Genomic DNA, 15,798 nt, shown 5'->3' with positions numbered 1-15,798 from the left:
TACAGGAGAGAGAGTGGTTCAAACCCTCACCCTGCCTTCTGCATAAGTGAGTTCTCTGACCCAAACCATAACTCAGGTTTCCCCTCATAGAGTTCCTCTGAAGGACCAGGGAACAAAACTTGTGAACATCGTGCCCCAAATACTCCCAATGTCAGCTGCCTCATGTGAGCCTTCCTGGGGGCATGTAATCTCTCCTAGTGATCAGGGGTGTGCTTGATTCCCATCCTGGCTCAGAACCCACCTTTTCACAAAGAGCTGCCACATGAGAGCTCTGCAAAGAATGTGCTCTCCTTGCACTCAAGTCTGAACAAGCAGTGGCAGAGTAGAGAGTCCCATCCATAGCTATCCCCACCCAGGACTTTCCTCAGCACCTCTAGCCTCCTTTCTTTGGGCCCCAATTGCTCATGTACTAAGGGATGTCCCTTCTTCTCCCTCCCCCAGGCTGCACTCAGTTACCTGCACCCTCTGCTATTATCCCAGAGAAATCCCACCATGAAATCTGGCAAAATCATATGCCCTTTTAGGTAAAGATAGACAATCCATTAATGAGAAAGGATAGTGAAGGGAATCACTCCATTTAACTTCAAAATTTGTCTTACTTATGCTCTAGCTTCCTAAACCATGGAACCACTAACAAGTCTAATATGTGTTATTATGGTCAACATCTAAAGAAGCTTATTTTGTGATGTAAAACACAATGGAAAAAAATTATTCTATTTTCCCATACTTACTATTGAAGAGCATACAGGGCAGTGAGAAAATCAGTAGGTAACTTCCTAAAATGAAAATTTTGGATAACCCCCAAGGATTAAAGGAAATATGTATATTGGTTTATAAACTGACATTTGGAAACTCAAGTTCTTATAGCTAGGTTTGGAAAACTAGTTATATGAATGGTACTAACATACCCCAAGTATACTGAGTTATATATACACTTAATGATGAATAGAGGTTGAAAAGGGTGTTAAAAACATCTTTAGTACACCTCATCATATGAAATGCATCCTTTCTGGTCCCTACCAATCCAGATTCACTCCATATTCTGCAATAATTATTTTACTACATCCCTGCTGAGTAAAATAACATTAACACAGACATGGTCTTGAGGAAGAGAGTGAATGGTAAAGAACTTTATAAGAAATGCTAAAGTTTTCTAAAGGGAGACTCATTTTGAGGCAACCAGCTTGATAGATGGATCTAAAATATAAAATAAGGATTAAGAGAAAACTATAAATCACATCTAAAACTCTTTAGGACAAATTGGAGAGGAGAAACTAGAAGAAAAGTGAATCATATTTTGTGGAAAAATTTCCTGCCAATTTTTTGGGGATTGAATTAATCATGTAGGCCGATATGATCATACCTCTTAAGCAGCAATTGAGATTTCCCATCTCTATGTACTGTGGAAACTAAGCTGGGAGCTTTTCCACCTGCTACCAACTCCAAATCTCTCTGGGCATAGAGTGACAGTTAGGACCATGAGCCTTACGTGCATCATGAGATAACCATGGCAACCGGTCATCACAGAATTTTCAAAGGGAATGTATTCTCCATATTGCAAGGTCCAACTGCTGCTGTGTGGCCATTTTACTTGGCCATCAGCATTGAATGGGTGTTTCTATATCTCAACATCCTCTCCAATATTTTTTATTTTCTGTTTCTTAATAACACCATTATAGTGAGTGTGACATGGTATTTCAGTTTGGTTTTGAGTTGCATGTCCATAATAGCTAATGAAGGTAAGGATCTTTTTATGTGCTTTCTGGTCATTTGTATATACTCTTTGGAGGCACAAGTCTTTTCCCCATATTTAATTGGGTTTTCTTTCATTGTATTGTTGAGTTTTAGGATTTCTTTGTATAGTCTAGGTATTAAACCCTAATTGGATATATAGTTTCCAATTGTTTTCTCCCATGGAATGAGTTGTCTTTTCATTTTCATGATAAAATTATTTTAGGTGAAAAACTTTTTAATTTATATGAGGTCTTATCAATTTTTCCTTTGTTGCTTGTGCTTTGGGTGTAAAGTCTAAGAAACCATTGCCCAACACGAGGTGCTGAAGATCATTTCCTATGTTTTCTTCTAGAAATCTTATCTTACTAGTTCTTTTAGATCTTTATACATTTTCAGTTAATTTTTTGTATATGAGATGAGATCAGGGTCCTCTGTCATTGTTTTACATTTGGATATCCAGTTCTCTTAGCATCATTTATTGAATAGACTATTTTGAGTGGACTTGGCAGCCTTGTCAAAAATCAATTGGCCATAGTTATGAGAGTCTATTTCTGAATAATTTTGAGGGTCCATTCAGTTCAATTGGTCTATGTATCTACTTGTCCCAGGACCATGTTGTTTAGGCCACTGTAGCTTTGTAATATGTTTTAAAGTGAAGAAGTGTGTGTCCTCTGAGTTTGTTTTTCATGATGGTTTTGGCTTTTTGGGACTGTATGTCCTTCCAAATAAATGTGTTGACTTGTCTTTTCCATTTCTACAAAGTTGTTTATTGCAATTTTCATTGGGACTGCATAGCATCGGTAATTCATATATCTTGGTATATTTAACCTTCCAATCCATGAGCAGGGAATATCCTTCCATTCTCTTAAAAATTCTTTTTGTATTCATAATTTTGAAGTTTCCCATGCATAATTCCTTTACATCCTCAGTTAAATTTATTCTGGTAGTTGGAAATGGACTTCTTTTTTTCATTTCTTCCTGAAATTATACATAAATACTACTGATTTGCTCATGTTTATCTCAACAAACAGCACTTTGCTGGAATTGTTAGCTTGAATAACTTTGTTGTACAATATACAGGACTTTCTATATATAAGATCATGTCATTTGCAAGGAGAAAGTTTTACTTCTTTTCCTAATTGGATGTCTTTAATTTCTTTTTCTTGCTTACTTGGCTCTGCCTACAACATCCAGTACAATGTTGAATTACATCGGTGACATTGGGCATCCTTGTCTCATTCCAGATCTTGGAAAGTTTTCAATCTTTCACCAGTGATATGGTATTTGCAGTGGTGTTTTTCAAGCATGCCCTTTATAATGTTGGTGAAGTTTCCTTTTATTCTTATTTTTCTAAGTGATTTTAGGAAGAAAGGATGCTGGATTTTGTCACATGCCTTTTCTGCATTAATTTAGATGATATTGTTTTTTCCCCCTTCATTTTTGGTTTTTAAACTCTCCAATCTTTGTGATTTCTTTCTGCTTGTGTTGGATTTAGTTTGTGCTGTTGTTTTGTTAGTTCCTCCTGATGTGCAGTTCGGTGTTTGACTTTTGCTCTTTTTTCTTTTGTAGTTTAAGCATTTAAGGCTATAAATTCCCCCCTCAGTACTGTGTTTGCTACATCCTGTAAGTTTTTGTATGTGGTGGTTTTGTTTTCAATCATCTCAGAATGTTTCCTAATTGCTTTCCTGCTTTCACCGTTGAGACAGTCCTTAAAAATGCTGCTTTCTCAAAGCTGTTGGGGGAGAGAATCAATGCCCAAAGGATGTTCATGAGCCACCAGAATGGCCCCAATGCTGACACAATTTCCTGACTCTACATTTCAAACCCTAACAATTATGTCATTTCCCTCACATGAACCCCCCCCAAAGGTCTAGATGAAGTCCAGACTTGTAGCCCTCTTCCCACAGCATTTTTACATTATCTGTCACCTACTTTGGTGAGCCTCTCTGACAGTCAAGTGACTTCCCTGAGTGGTGGTCTATTTGGCTCCCCAAGCTGGTGCAGAACCCTGGGCATCCCAGACCAACTGCTACACGGCAGCTCCTCAAATGATTAGCTTCATCTTCCACTGAGCAACCCTGGGTGATCAGTTGATGTTCATCAACAGGGATAGTGACCCACTGCACCAGGACTTTTTGGTTCAATGGATGAAGTCTGGAAGCCCCCAGCTTTTTCCCTGGCTAAGGTCTTCAATCCTGTCTGAGCAGCCTGGATTGAAAATAGGCATAGAGTTCACAAGCACTAATTATGTACCTTCTCTGCAAGTGTTCTTCCTCACCAAACCAGGTCCATTCTGGAAGATATGGGTCTGAGACCTTACAGTCCTTATGAATTTTACTGACCATTACTGATAACTACATGCCTTTTTCTTTACTGTTTCACAAGCTGAACTCACTACAGATCTGTGACAGTTAGGCTAATGTGTCAACTCAGCCATGTAATTGTGCCCAGTTGTTTGGTCAAGCAAACACTGAGCTAACTGTAATACAAGAGCATTTATGAACTTTAGTCACCATTGACTCTACTGCAGTGGTAAATCATGGATAGCTGGTTATAATTACATCAGTCAGGGGCATTGCCATCAGCAGTGAGTGATGCTTAACCCAATCAGTTAAATGCCACCCAACATTAAGAAAGCAAAAACCCAATTAAAAGTTATTAACAACCATGATTGTAACATTCTTACATCAATATCAAAATGTACGTGTTAAGGCTAGGGGAGTACAGAAGAGATATACTAAATGTATGCTATGGACCATATTTAGTGGTAATAGTCTGATGATAAATCTCATAATCTGTAACAAATGAATGTTCCACAATGGTGTGGTTGTTGAAGGCTTGTAGTATGGGAATTCTGCATATCAGCATGATTGTTTTGTAAGTTCACAACTTCTTTTATATATATATATATATGGGGGAAGTGATTCTGGCATTGAAAGAGAATTGCCCAGCCCATCTTTGTACAGCCAATATGTCCCAGAATTTGTCAAGAACCTTCACTGGACTTTCATTGCAGCCCCTGGTTGCAGCCTGCCTGTGGAACCTGGACTTGTGAATCCCCATGGCTGTGTGAGAGATTCTTATAGAATCACATGCTATTGACATAATTTCTTGTTGATTCTATTTCCCTAGAGAACACTGACTTATACAGCTTTGTACAGGGAGTGGTGTTTTTTTTTCCAATTTCTACTCAATTTATTCATTTTTTTAAAAGATATTACATTAAAAAAATATATATATGAGGTCCCCATTTGCCCCCACCACCCCCACCCCACCACTCCCCCCTCAGTAACACTCTTCCCCATCATCATGTCACATCCATTGCATCTGGTGAGTACATCTCTGGGCATCGCTGCACCCCATGTCCCGTGTTCCACACCATAGCCCACACTTTCCCATGTTCCATCCAGTGGGCCATGGGAGGACATACAACATCCAGCAATTGTCCCTGGGGTACCACCCAGGACAACTCCAAGTCCCAAGAATGCCTGGAAGTGGTTCTTGAGGAACAGAGTCTTTACATGGGGTGTCTGAGGTGGTTTTGGGAGTTTTGCAATAGTCTGTTTAATTGAACTCAAGGGAACTGACAATTCCCTTTCCAATAACAAAGAGGCTGCTGATGGTTTATGGTGTGAGTTAGCAATTGAGATGCACAGATAGCATCACTGGATTCCCCTACTTCCATACTTATAAGAAGCAAGGATCTGGGTGAGAGTGTTTTTAATACCTTAACAGAGTTCTGTGCAGTCAAACAGTGTAATGATGTTGGCTGGCTCCTCCTAGATAGTCTGGATAGTGTTACAAAAGAAAGAGATGAGTTAAAGGCTTCAGATTTGAAACTTAAACTCCACATGGATGATGCAAAAGTTTCTATGTGTGCTCTGAAAGAAAATCTTGTCTCCTGTGCCACAGGCTTGAAATATCTGAGAACCAAACTCAGACTCTCATTGTATGAGTAATGGAGTTACAAAAGAAACTAAAATCCCAATCCTGCAGGGTTTCTTCAAACTGAAGACTTTGATTGGAAAAGAGTGGAATTCAGAGAATTGGGATGGAGATATATGGGATGATGATATTGATGGAGACATTGAAACCCTGAATTCTGCTGCGACTTTATCACATAAGCCTGCCATGGCCTGCCCTGTCCAGATCATACCTTGCCAACCTTGTATCATCCAATGTCCAGCCTGCTCCAGGGAGTCTGAAACAACTTCCAGCCCTGAGGTGGGTACCAGCCAAACTGCAGCCTGCCCTGCCCAGCCTCTGGCCTGCCCCAAGGAGTCTGGACCTCCTCCCAGCACTGAAACATGTACCAGCTGAACTCCAGCATGCACTGCCTAGCCTCCAGTCTGCCCTGAGGAAACTACCTTCCAACCCCTGCCTGAAGAGATTAATCCTGTCTCACCAGAAGAAAATGCAAGAGAATGCCCTGAGGTCAGTAGCTTGCAAGGCATTTCTAATCCTTCTCCTTACCCACCCCCACCACCTCTCTTGTATTTGAGACCTATTACTAGACTAAAATCACAACAAGACCCCAAAGGTGAAATACAAAGTGTGACCCATGAGGAAGTAATGTATACTCAGAAAGAATGGCATGAGTTTTCAACTTATATAGACAGAAATCATGGGAATATGTGTGGGAATGGATACTAAGGGTATGGGATAATGGTGGAAGAAATATAAAGTTGGATCAGGCTGAATTTATTGATATGGGCCCACTAAGCAGAAATTCTGGATTCCGTGCTATAGCTGGATGGGTTAGAAAGGGCTTTTTTTTTTTTCATTTATTTATTTTTTATTGACTTTGTAATAATATTACATTAAAAAATATATATATATGAGGTCCCATTGAACCCTACCACCCCCACCCCACCTCTCCCCCCCACCCCAGCAACACTCCCTCCCATCATCATGACAGATCCATTGCATTTGGCAAGAACATCTCTGGGCACCACTGCACCCCATGGTCAATGGTCCACACCATGGCCCACACTCTCCCCCATTCCATCCAGTGGGCCCTGTGAGGATTTACAATGTCCAGTGATTGCCCCTGAAGCACCATCCAGGGCAGCTCCATGTCCCAAAGATGTCTCCACCTCTCATCTCTTCCTGCCTTTCCCCATACCAATCAGCCATCATATCCACTTTTCTCAATCCAATGCCACCTTTTCTATGTGGACATTGGATTGGTTGTGTCCATTGCACCTCTATGTCAAGAGGAGGCTCAGATTCCACATGGATGCTGGATGCAATCCTCCCACTTTCAGTTGTAATCACTCTAGGCTCCATGGTGTGGTGGTTGTCCTTCTTCAACTCCATCTTAGCTGAGTGTGGTGAGCCCAATAAGTCAGATTGTAGGTGCTGGAGTCTGTTGAGGCTCAGGACCTGGCTATCACATTGTCAGTCTAGAGATTCAAATCCCCTAAATATATCTTAAACCCCGACACTAACTGCACCTCCAGCACATTAGCATGAAAGTCTTATGAAGAGAGATCCCATCTGAGTCCAGATTCGTCACACATAAACACCAGTTCCAAAGAGGGGCCATCTGACCTGGTAGTTAACCCCATCGGCCATGACCATAACTCCCATGGGTCTCTTTAGCCCTCGAAGGAACCGATATCTGGGGGCTGTATCTGCTTTATCTGTCTCTCAGACTCTGCTCAGTTGTGCATAAGGGCAATCCTTCTGACAGCCTCCAGACTCTTTTTTAGAGACTCGTAGCCATATAAACTCATTTCTCCTTTCCATTTCCCCCTTACATTAGATCAAACAGCATTTTAAAGTCATGTTATTTTATGTAGACAGGGATATTCCGCTGATCCACGTTGAACCTTCCGTATGAGGTCATTTTCCAGTTGCATCATCAGTTGGTAGTTGATAGTGGTCCCTCGGTGCCAGGGAGGCTCATCCCCGGGTGTCATGTCCCATGCTGGGGGAAAGGCATTGCATTTACATGCTGAGTTTGGCTTCGAGACTGGCCACATTTGAGTAACATGAAGGCTGTCAGGAGGAAATTCCCAGGCACAATGTTGCTCTAGGCCTTGTTCTTATTTTAGGCTTATCAGCTCACAAGCATAGTCATTAGCGTCATGGGCTCACTGTTGAACCCTCACTCCCTCCCAGTCCCCGCCGCTGCACCTGGGAGACTGTCGCTGCTCCCCTAGGGACCACGACAGAGCACCACTGGCCAGGAACCCAGTACCCCCCCTGCTGCGGTTTCCAATTGTTGCCACTATGAGTATATCCAAACATTGCCATGTACCCTGGACATATGTTCTGTACAGCTCCCTGTCAGCCATATATCCCCTGTCAATGGTATCCCATACCAGTATTCCTCCATTGCCTTTGTTGAACCACTCTGTGATCCAGAACTCCCTGAAATTTGAAGCCCAATATAATGTCAGGGTCCCTTACTAGGAAATGGCATATAGCGATGGGTTTAAAGGTTATATAAAGAATACGTGTTGACTTGGAAAAAATTCTACATCCTATCTTCCCCCCCCCCTAATTATTGAGCTTCTCTTCACAGGAGCCCTAGACCACAGCAATGCATATATATAGTATACAGCACTCCCATACATCCACCACAAAACCTTTCCCTTCCACAGCGATACTCTTACACCCTATTCACATCATATTTACTTAACCTAATGTACAGAGTCTGAGACAATAGCTTTCAAACAAGGTGGCATTTGTGCTTACATTGTGGTGCATGCTTTAGGATACACAGTTTTTTACATTCTTAGTTAACCTATGTTTTACATTATGGTTTACATTATCAGTCTGTCATCTCCTATATGTTATGCTGTAATATTACATGTTTTATATCCATCCTTGTGTACTCTCATGAAACTCCTCTCTTACCCCCCATTTACCTTGGTTCCACACATTTAACGTCCATTTTTCCTTCCACCTTGGTGCCCACAGTGACAGCCAGCCTCCGTTTCCCAAGGAGCCACTTCCAGATATAGATGGAATAGTGTTCAGGGTCTAACTTGCTCAACTGCCCCAATGCCCTGGGAGCCACCCTTTCTTTCGAGGGATACAGTTCCCTCTATTTGATGGCATTAGTCCTCCCCAGGATGTGGGTCCACCCCCACTCTCACTACTTGGGTTTCTACCCCACGGTGTCACCCACTCTGGCAGAATGAGCATTTAGACATTCCCCAGGAGCCCGTCCTGCATCAGACCCTCCCCTCCGAGCATTCTAAACAGGTAACCCTCTTTATTATATTTTGATATGATTTTCTCGGCATTTTACTCTCCACCAACACCTGACGCTCTCCTGTGTTCGTATGCTACCCCTCCCTCCCCCCACTTTTGGGCAATGTTACCCATCCGCCCATCCCCAGCCTCCCTCAAACCCGCAGAGCCCCAACCAAAGGCAACCCCTGCCCCCCTTTTATCTCTTCTTTGTGTTCATACTTACCACCATCTCGTCTTAAATTCCACCCCTGCAGACATCGGCTCACATCCTTCCTCCACCCTCCAATTTCCTGTAAGCCTATCGTTCAGTCTCTTGCTATCTAGGGCAGCTTGTTTATTTCATATCATTGAGGTCATGTAGTATTTGTCCTTCAATGTCTGGGTTGCTTCACTCAACATAAGGTTCTCAAGATTCATCCATGTTATCACATGTGTTTGTAGTGTGTTTGTTCTTACAGCCGAGTAGTATTCCATTGTGTGTATATACCACATTTTATTGATCCACTCATCTATTGATGGGCATTTGGGTTGATTCCAACTTTTGGCAATAGTGAACAATGCTGCTATGAACATTGGTGTACATATATCTGTTTGCGTCCTTGTTTTCAGTTCTGCTGGGTATATACCCAGCAGTGGTATTGCTGGGTCATATGGCAAATCTATGGCTAGTTTTTTGAGAAACCACCATACTGTCCTCCAGAATGGTTGGATCCTTCTGTATTCCCACCAGCAGTGGATGAGTGTTCCCCTTTCTTCACATCCTCTCCAGCACTTGTATTCTTCTGTTTTTTTCATAGCTGCCAATCTTATGGGTGTAAGATGGTATCTCATTGTGGTTTTGATTTGCATTTCCCTGACAGCTAGAGATTTGGAACATTTTTTCATGTGCTTTTTTGCCATTTGTATTTCTTCTTTGGAGAAGTGTCTGTTTAAGTCTTTTTCCCATTTTTTAAATGGGTTGTTTATCTTTTTATTTTCAAGATATAGGAGTTCTTTATATATGCAAGTTATAAGTTTCTTATCAGATATATGGTTGCCAAATATTTTCTCCCACTGTGTGGGCTCCCTTTTTACTTTCTTGACAAACTCCTTTGAGGTGCAGAAGGCTTTAACTTTGAGGAAGTCCCATTTACCTATTAGTTCTTTTGCTGCTCGTGCTTTTGGTGTGATATTCATGAATCCATTTCCTATTACAAGGTCCTGTAGATGTTTCCCTACACTGCTTTCTAAGGTTTTTATGGTCTTGGCTCTTATATTTAGGTCTTTGATCCATCTTGAGTTGATCTTTGTATAAGGTGTGAGATGGCAATCCTCTTTCATTCTTCTACATATGGCTATCCAGTTCTCCAGACACCATTTGTTGAATAGGCCACTCTCTCCCAGTTGAGAGGGTTTGGTGGCTTTATCAAATATTATGTGGCTATATATGTGAGGTTCTATATCAGAGCTTTCAATTTGATTCCATTGGTCTATGTGTCTCTCTTTATGCCAATACCATGCTTTTTTCACCACCGTAGCTTTGTAGTATGTTTTGAAGTCAGGTAGTGTGATTCCTCCAATTTCGTTTTTCTTTTTCAGTATGTCTTTGGCTATTCGGGGTCTCTTTCCTTTCCAAATAAATTTCATAGTTAGTTTTTCTTGTTCCTTAAAGAAGGCTGTGTTGATTTTTATTGGGATTGCATTGAATGTGTAGATCAGTTTTGGTAGGATAGACATCTTAATAATGTTCAGTCTTCCTATCCATGAACAAGGAATAGTCTTCCATTTATTTAGGTCTTCTTTGATTTCCTTGAACAATCTTCTATAGTTCTCGGTGTATAAGTTCTTTACTTCTTTAGTTAAATTTATTCCTAAGTATTTGATTTTTTTATTTACTATTGTGAATGGTATTTGTTTCTTGATTTCCTCCTGATCTTGCTCATTATTGGTGTACAGAAATGCTACTGATTTTTGCGCATTGATCTTATAACCTGCAACTTTAGTAAACTCATTTATGAGTTCTAGAACCTTTATTGTAGATCTCTCAGGGTTTTCTATGTATAGGATCATGTCATCTGCAAATAATGACATTTTGACTTCTTCCTTTCCCATTTGAATGCCTTTTATTTCTGGCTCTTGCCTCAGTGCTCGAGCAAGTACTTCTAAGACAATGTTAAATAGGAGTGGAGACAGTGGGCATCCTTGTCTTGTTCCTGAGTTTAGAGGGAAGGAGTCTAGAATTTCTCCATTGTACACAATATTGGCTTTAGGTTTTTCATATATACTCTTTATCATGTTCAAAAAATTTCCTTGTATTCCAATCTTTTGGAGTGTTTTTATCAAGATACGGTGCTGTATTTTGTCAAATGCTTTTTCTGCATCAATAGATATAATCATGTGATTTTTTTCCTTCAATCTGTTTATATGGTGTATTACGTTGATTGATTTTCTTATGTTGAACCATCCTTGCATACCTGGGATGAATCCCACTTGGTCGTGGTGTATAATTCATTTAATGTGTTGTTGAATACGATTAGCAAGTATTTTGTTAAGTATTTTTGCGTCTAGGTTCATTAGAGAAATTGGTCTGTAATTTTCCTTTCTTGTGATGTCTTTGTTTGGCTTTGGTACTAGGGTAATGTTGGCATCATAGAAGGAGTTGGGTAATGTTCTTTCTGTTTTGATTTTTTGGAATAGTTTCAGCAGGATTGGTGTCAGTTCTTTCCGGAATGTTTTGTAGAATTCACCTGTGAAGCCATCTGGCCTTGGGCTCTTCTTAGTTGGGAGATTTTTAATAACTGATTCTATCTCTCTGCTTGTGATTGGTTTGTTAAGATCATCAATTTCTTCTTTTGTCAATATGGGCTGCTTATGTGTTTCTAGGAATTTGTTCATTTCCTCTAGATTGTCATTTTTTTGGAATAGAGTTTTTCAAAATATCCTCTTATGATAGTCTTTATTTCTGTGGGGTCAGTGGTGATATCGCCTTTCTCATTTCTTATTTTGTGTATTTGCATCTTCTCTCTTTTTTTCTTTGTTAGTGTTGCTAAAGGTTTGTCAATTTTGTTAATCTTCTCAAAAAACCAGCTCTTGGTCTTGTTTATCTGTTCAAGTGCTTTCTTATTTTCTATTTCATTTAGTTCTGCTCTTATCTTTGTTATTTCCTTCCTTCTTCTTCCTGTTGGGTTACTTTGTTGTTCTTTTTCTAATTCCTTCAAATGTGCAGTTAGTTCTTCAATTTTTGCTCTTTCTTCTTTTTTGATATATGAATTTATGGTTATAAACTTCCCTCTCAGTACTGCTTTTGCTGCATCCCATAAATTTTGGTATGTTGTGTTATCATTATCATTTGTTTCAAGGTAGTCATTGATTTCTTTTGAGATTTCCTCTTTGACCCACTGTTTTTCTAAGAGTGTGCTGTTTAATTTCCAAATCGTGGTGTGAAATCTGGGCTTCTGTCCCTTGCAAATCTCCAGCTTGACTCCACTGTGGTCAGATATAATGTTTTGTATGATTTCAATCTTTCTGAATTCGTTCAGCCTTTCTTTGTGGCCTAGCATATGATCTATCTTGGAGAATGATCCATGTGCACTTTAGAAAAATGTATATCCTGCTGTGTTTGGGTGTAGCAATCTATACATGTCTATTAGATCCAGCTCCTCTAATATACTGTTCAGATGTTTTGTTTCTTTGGTGATTCTCTTTTGAGATGTTCTGTCCAGAGTTGATAGTGGTGTATTAAAATCCCCCACTATAATTGTAGATGTATCTATTGTTTCACTTAGTTTTTCCAGCGTTTGCCTGACATATTTAGAGGCACCCTTGTTAGGGGCATAAATATTTATGATTGTTCGATCTTCCTGACAGATTTTCCATTTCACTAAAATGTAGTATCCTTCTTTGTCTCTCACAATTGTTTCACATTTAAAGTCTATTTTGTCTGATATTAATATAGCTACTCCTGCCTTTTTTTGGTTATTGTTAGCTTGTATGATTGTTTTCCAGCCATTCACTTTCAATCTCCATGCGTCTCTGGGTCTAAGATGTGTCTCTTGTAGACAGCATACGGATGGGTCATATTTCCTTATCCAATGTCCCAGTCTGAATCTTTTGATAGGTGAGTTTAATCCATTGACATTCAGTGTTATTACTATCAAGGAATTATTTGTGTTAGGCATATTTTGATTTGATTTGTGTTTGTCATATTTTGTTTGTATATATATATTTTTGTCTTTTTTGTTGTTGTTGTTGGTCTTATACTCTCCTCCAATTCTGCCTTTCCTGTTTTTTCCTTTCTTCCTGCAGAACTCCCTTTAAAATTTCTTGAAGGGGAGGTTTCTTGTTGGTATACTCTTTCAGTTTCTGTTTGTCTGCGAATATTTTGAACTCTCCATCATGTTTGAATGCTAGTTTAGCTGGATAGAGAATTCTTGGTTGGAAATTTTTTTCCTTTAGTACCTTGACTATATCATACCACTGCCTTCTTGCCTCCATGGTTTCAGATGAGAAATCAGCACTTAATCTTATGGAGCTTCCCTTGTATGTGATGGTTTTCTTTTCTCTTGCTGCTTTTAGGATTTTCTCTTTGTCTTGAGCATTGGATAATTTGACAAGTATATGTCTTGGGGTGGGCCTGTTGGGGTTTATGACTAGTGGAGTGCACTGTGCTTCTTGGATATGTATATCTGTCTCTTTCAGTAGATTTGGGAAGTTTTCAGCCATTATTTCCTGCAACACTCCTTCTGACCCCTTTCCCTTCTCTTCACCTTCTGGAATGCCTATAATACGTATGTTTGAGCATTTTGCATTGTCATTCAGGTCCCTAAGTCCTAATTGGATTTTTTCTATCTCCTTATTGACCCCTTCTACTGTCTGTTTGATTTCTGATGTACTGTCTTCCACATCACTAATTCTCTGCTCTGTGTCTTCTAGTCTGCTGATATTTGCTGCAAGTGTATTTTTGATTTCTTGAACTGTGGTGTTCATTTCCATCATATCTGTTATGTTTTTTCATATGTCTGCAATTTCCCCTCCAAGTGATGTCTTCATGTTGTTAACCTCTTTCATTACTTTGTCAAACTTGTCGGTGATAATTGTTCTGAGATCTTTCATTGCTTGTGCCAAGTTTTGCTCCCCTTCATGATTATTGGTTTGTTGATTGGATTCAGCCATGTTTTCCTGATTACTGGTTTGTTTTGTAGATTTTTGTTGCTTTCTGGTCATCTCTTTATCTTGACAGATTTAATCAGTTCCTTAGCTTCTTTGTCTGCTCTTGGAGGTTAATTAGCTGTTATTTTTGTATAGGTGTTATATCTTCTCTTTGTCACTTTTTTCTTCTTATTCTAGTTTCTTGTTGTTGGTTAAGTTCACTTTAAAGGAAAATATTAGTGTTGGGGAAAGGCAATTGTGTAAGCAAGGGAAAAGTGTAAAGTAGTATTGGTGATATATGTTAACAAAGCAAGAATATGAGATCTGGGAGGATGGAGGTTAGATTCATGTAAATTGTGTAGAGTTATAGCAGTAGGTAGAGTACCTATTATGAGGTAGATGATTGAATATGGGAGGAATATGGTATGAGCTAAAAAGCTATTGATTTCGTGAGAGAGGGAAAGAGAATAAAAAGGTAATAGTTTCAAGCGTGGATAACAGACAGAAAACAAAACATAGGTATTAGAAATTAAGACTTAGACCCTTTGTGGATCGAAGAAAGGGAGGTGGGAGGTGGAATATAGGAGAGCCAGTAGATGGTGGCGGATATCAAGATGTAGGGGAAAGAGGATAGTGTAGGTAGCCTAAATCAGTTTACACAGAAATGAGGCAGTGGAGGATGAGAAAACCCAGCGAATGTGAGGTGTTTCCTGCCGCACCTATTGTATAATTGAGTTAAAATAAACTAAGTAGAATATGAGGGACAAGAGGGAGAGAGACAACAGAAAAAAAGAAAGAAATAAATAAAAGAAAGTGGGGGAAGGGACGAGAGGAAGAAAGTAGAAGGGGATGGGCAAAGGGTGGGGAACAGGTAGGGGAAAGAAAAAAAAAAGAGATATGCATGACCCAGAATTAAAACACCCAGTACACAGCACCTACCATGAAAAAAAGCCTTAAATAACTGAGTAAAAGAAAGACTTTGGGGGATACGCTGTGAGAGAAGACTAGGGGATAATGCGGTGTTAGCAATCAGGAAATTGAAAAAAGTAAAGAATAAGTCAAAATGAAAATAAAAACAAAGCAAAATGAAATGATAAAGAAAGAACGCCAACGTTGAAGGCTAGGGCATTTAAGGACCTCAGATGGACCTCAGTGGGTGATGGATTCAGGGATGGAAAGTCTGAGATATTGAGGTCTCAAGAGATGTGAGTCTCTGTGGTGTGGGCCACCAGATTTTAGGGAATTCAGACCTGGCAACCTCCAATCTGGTCTACAGAAAGCCTGGGAGCCCCACAGTGTAACACAGCCCTCAGGGATCCCCACAGCTGGGTGGCAGCCTTAAGGGGGAAGTCAGATCTGCAAACTCTATATTATGACTGAACCCTGCAATTCATTTACTTAGTTGGGCTCATTAGTATATCTCACTTCAGCTTTTGGACAGCTCCCGTCCTGTGATTCCAAACCACTGCCACTAGAGGGCGCCTCTACACCACAGCCACTTTGCTAGTACAGATCTGAAGCCCGGCCTGTGACTCCGAAAACAGATTCGAAAACCGGATTTCCCAAGCTTCGCAAAATATTCCCTAATCAGCTTCCAGACGTGTCCCCCTCCCTTGCCGCAGCCTAAAACAACTTTCTGATTATGTCTCTTTATTGCCTACAGCTATTTGGGTCGGAGACCGGCTGCCGGGCTTTTGGGGGCGGGGCTTCAGGCGGAAGCACTATTGT

General features: G+C 40.1%; 1 long non-coding RNA gene across 3 annotated transcripts in view; it reads left to right on the top strand.

The window, feature by feature from the left end:
* LOC131277728 (uncharacterized) overlaps positions 1–15,584 on the top strand; it is a 33,028-nt gene extending 17,444 nt beyond the window's left edge. Inside the window, exons 5-6 of one of the 3 annotated variants that reach the window (XR_009184839.2) lie at positions 5,731–6,168; positions 15,501–15,584. This is a non-coding gene — a long non-coding RNA (uncharacterized lncRNA). Of the gene's footprint in view, positions 1–5,646; positions 5,699–5,730; positions 6,287–15,500 lie in introns of those variants that run through there. The other 2 variants (XR_009184838.2, XR_009184840.2) reach the window with 2 other exon arrangements.
* Positions 15,585–15,798: the final 214 nt, after the last annotated feature.

Source organism: Dasypus novemcinctus, unplaced genomic scaffold (genome assembly GCF_030445035.2).
Source record: "Dasypus novemcinctus isolate mDasNov1 unplaced genomic scaffold, mDasNov1.1.hap2 scaffold_344, whole genome shotgun sequence".
NCBI classification, from domain to species: Eukaryota; Metazoa; Chordata; class Mammalia; order Cingulata; family Dasypodidae; genus Dasypus; species Dasypus novemcinctus.
Note: the sequence above shows the minus strand (reverse complement) of the source record. Positions and strands in the feature narration are given on the sequence as shown.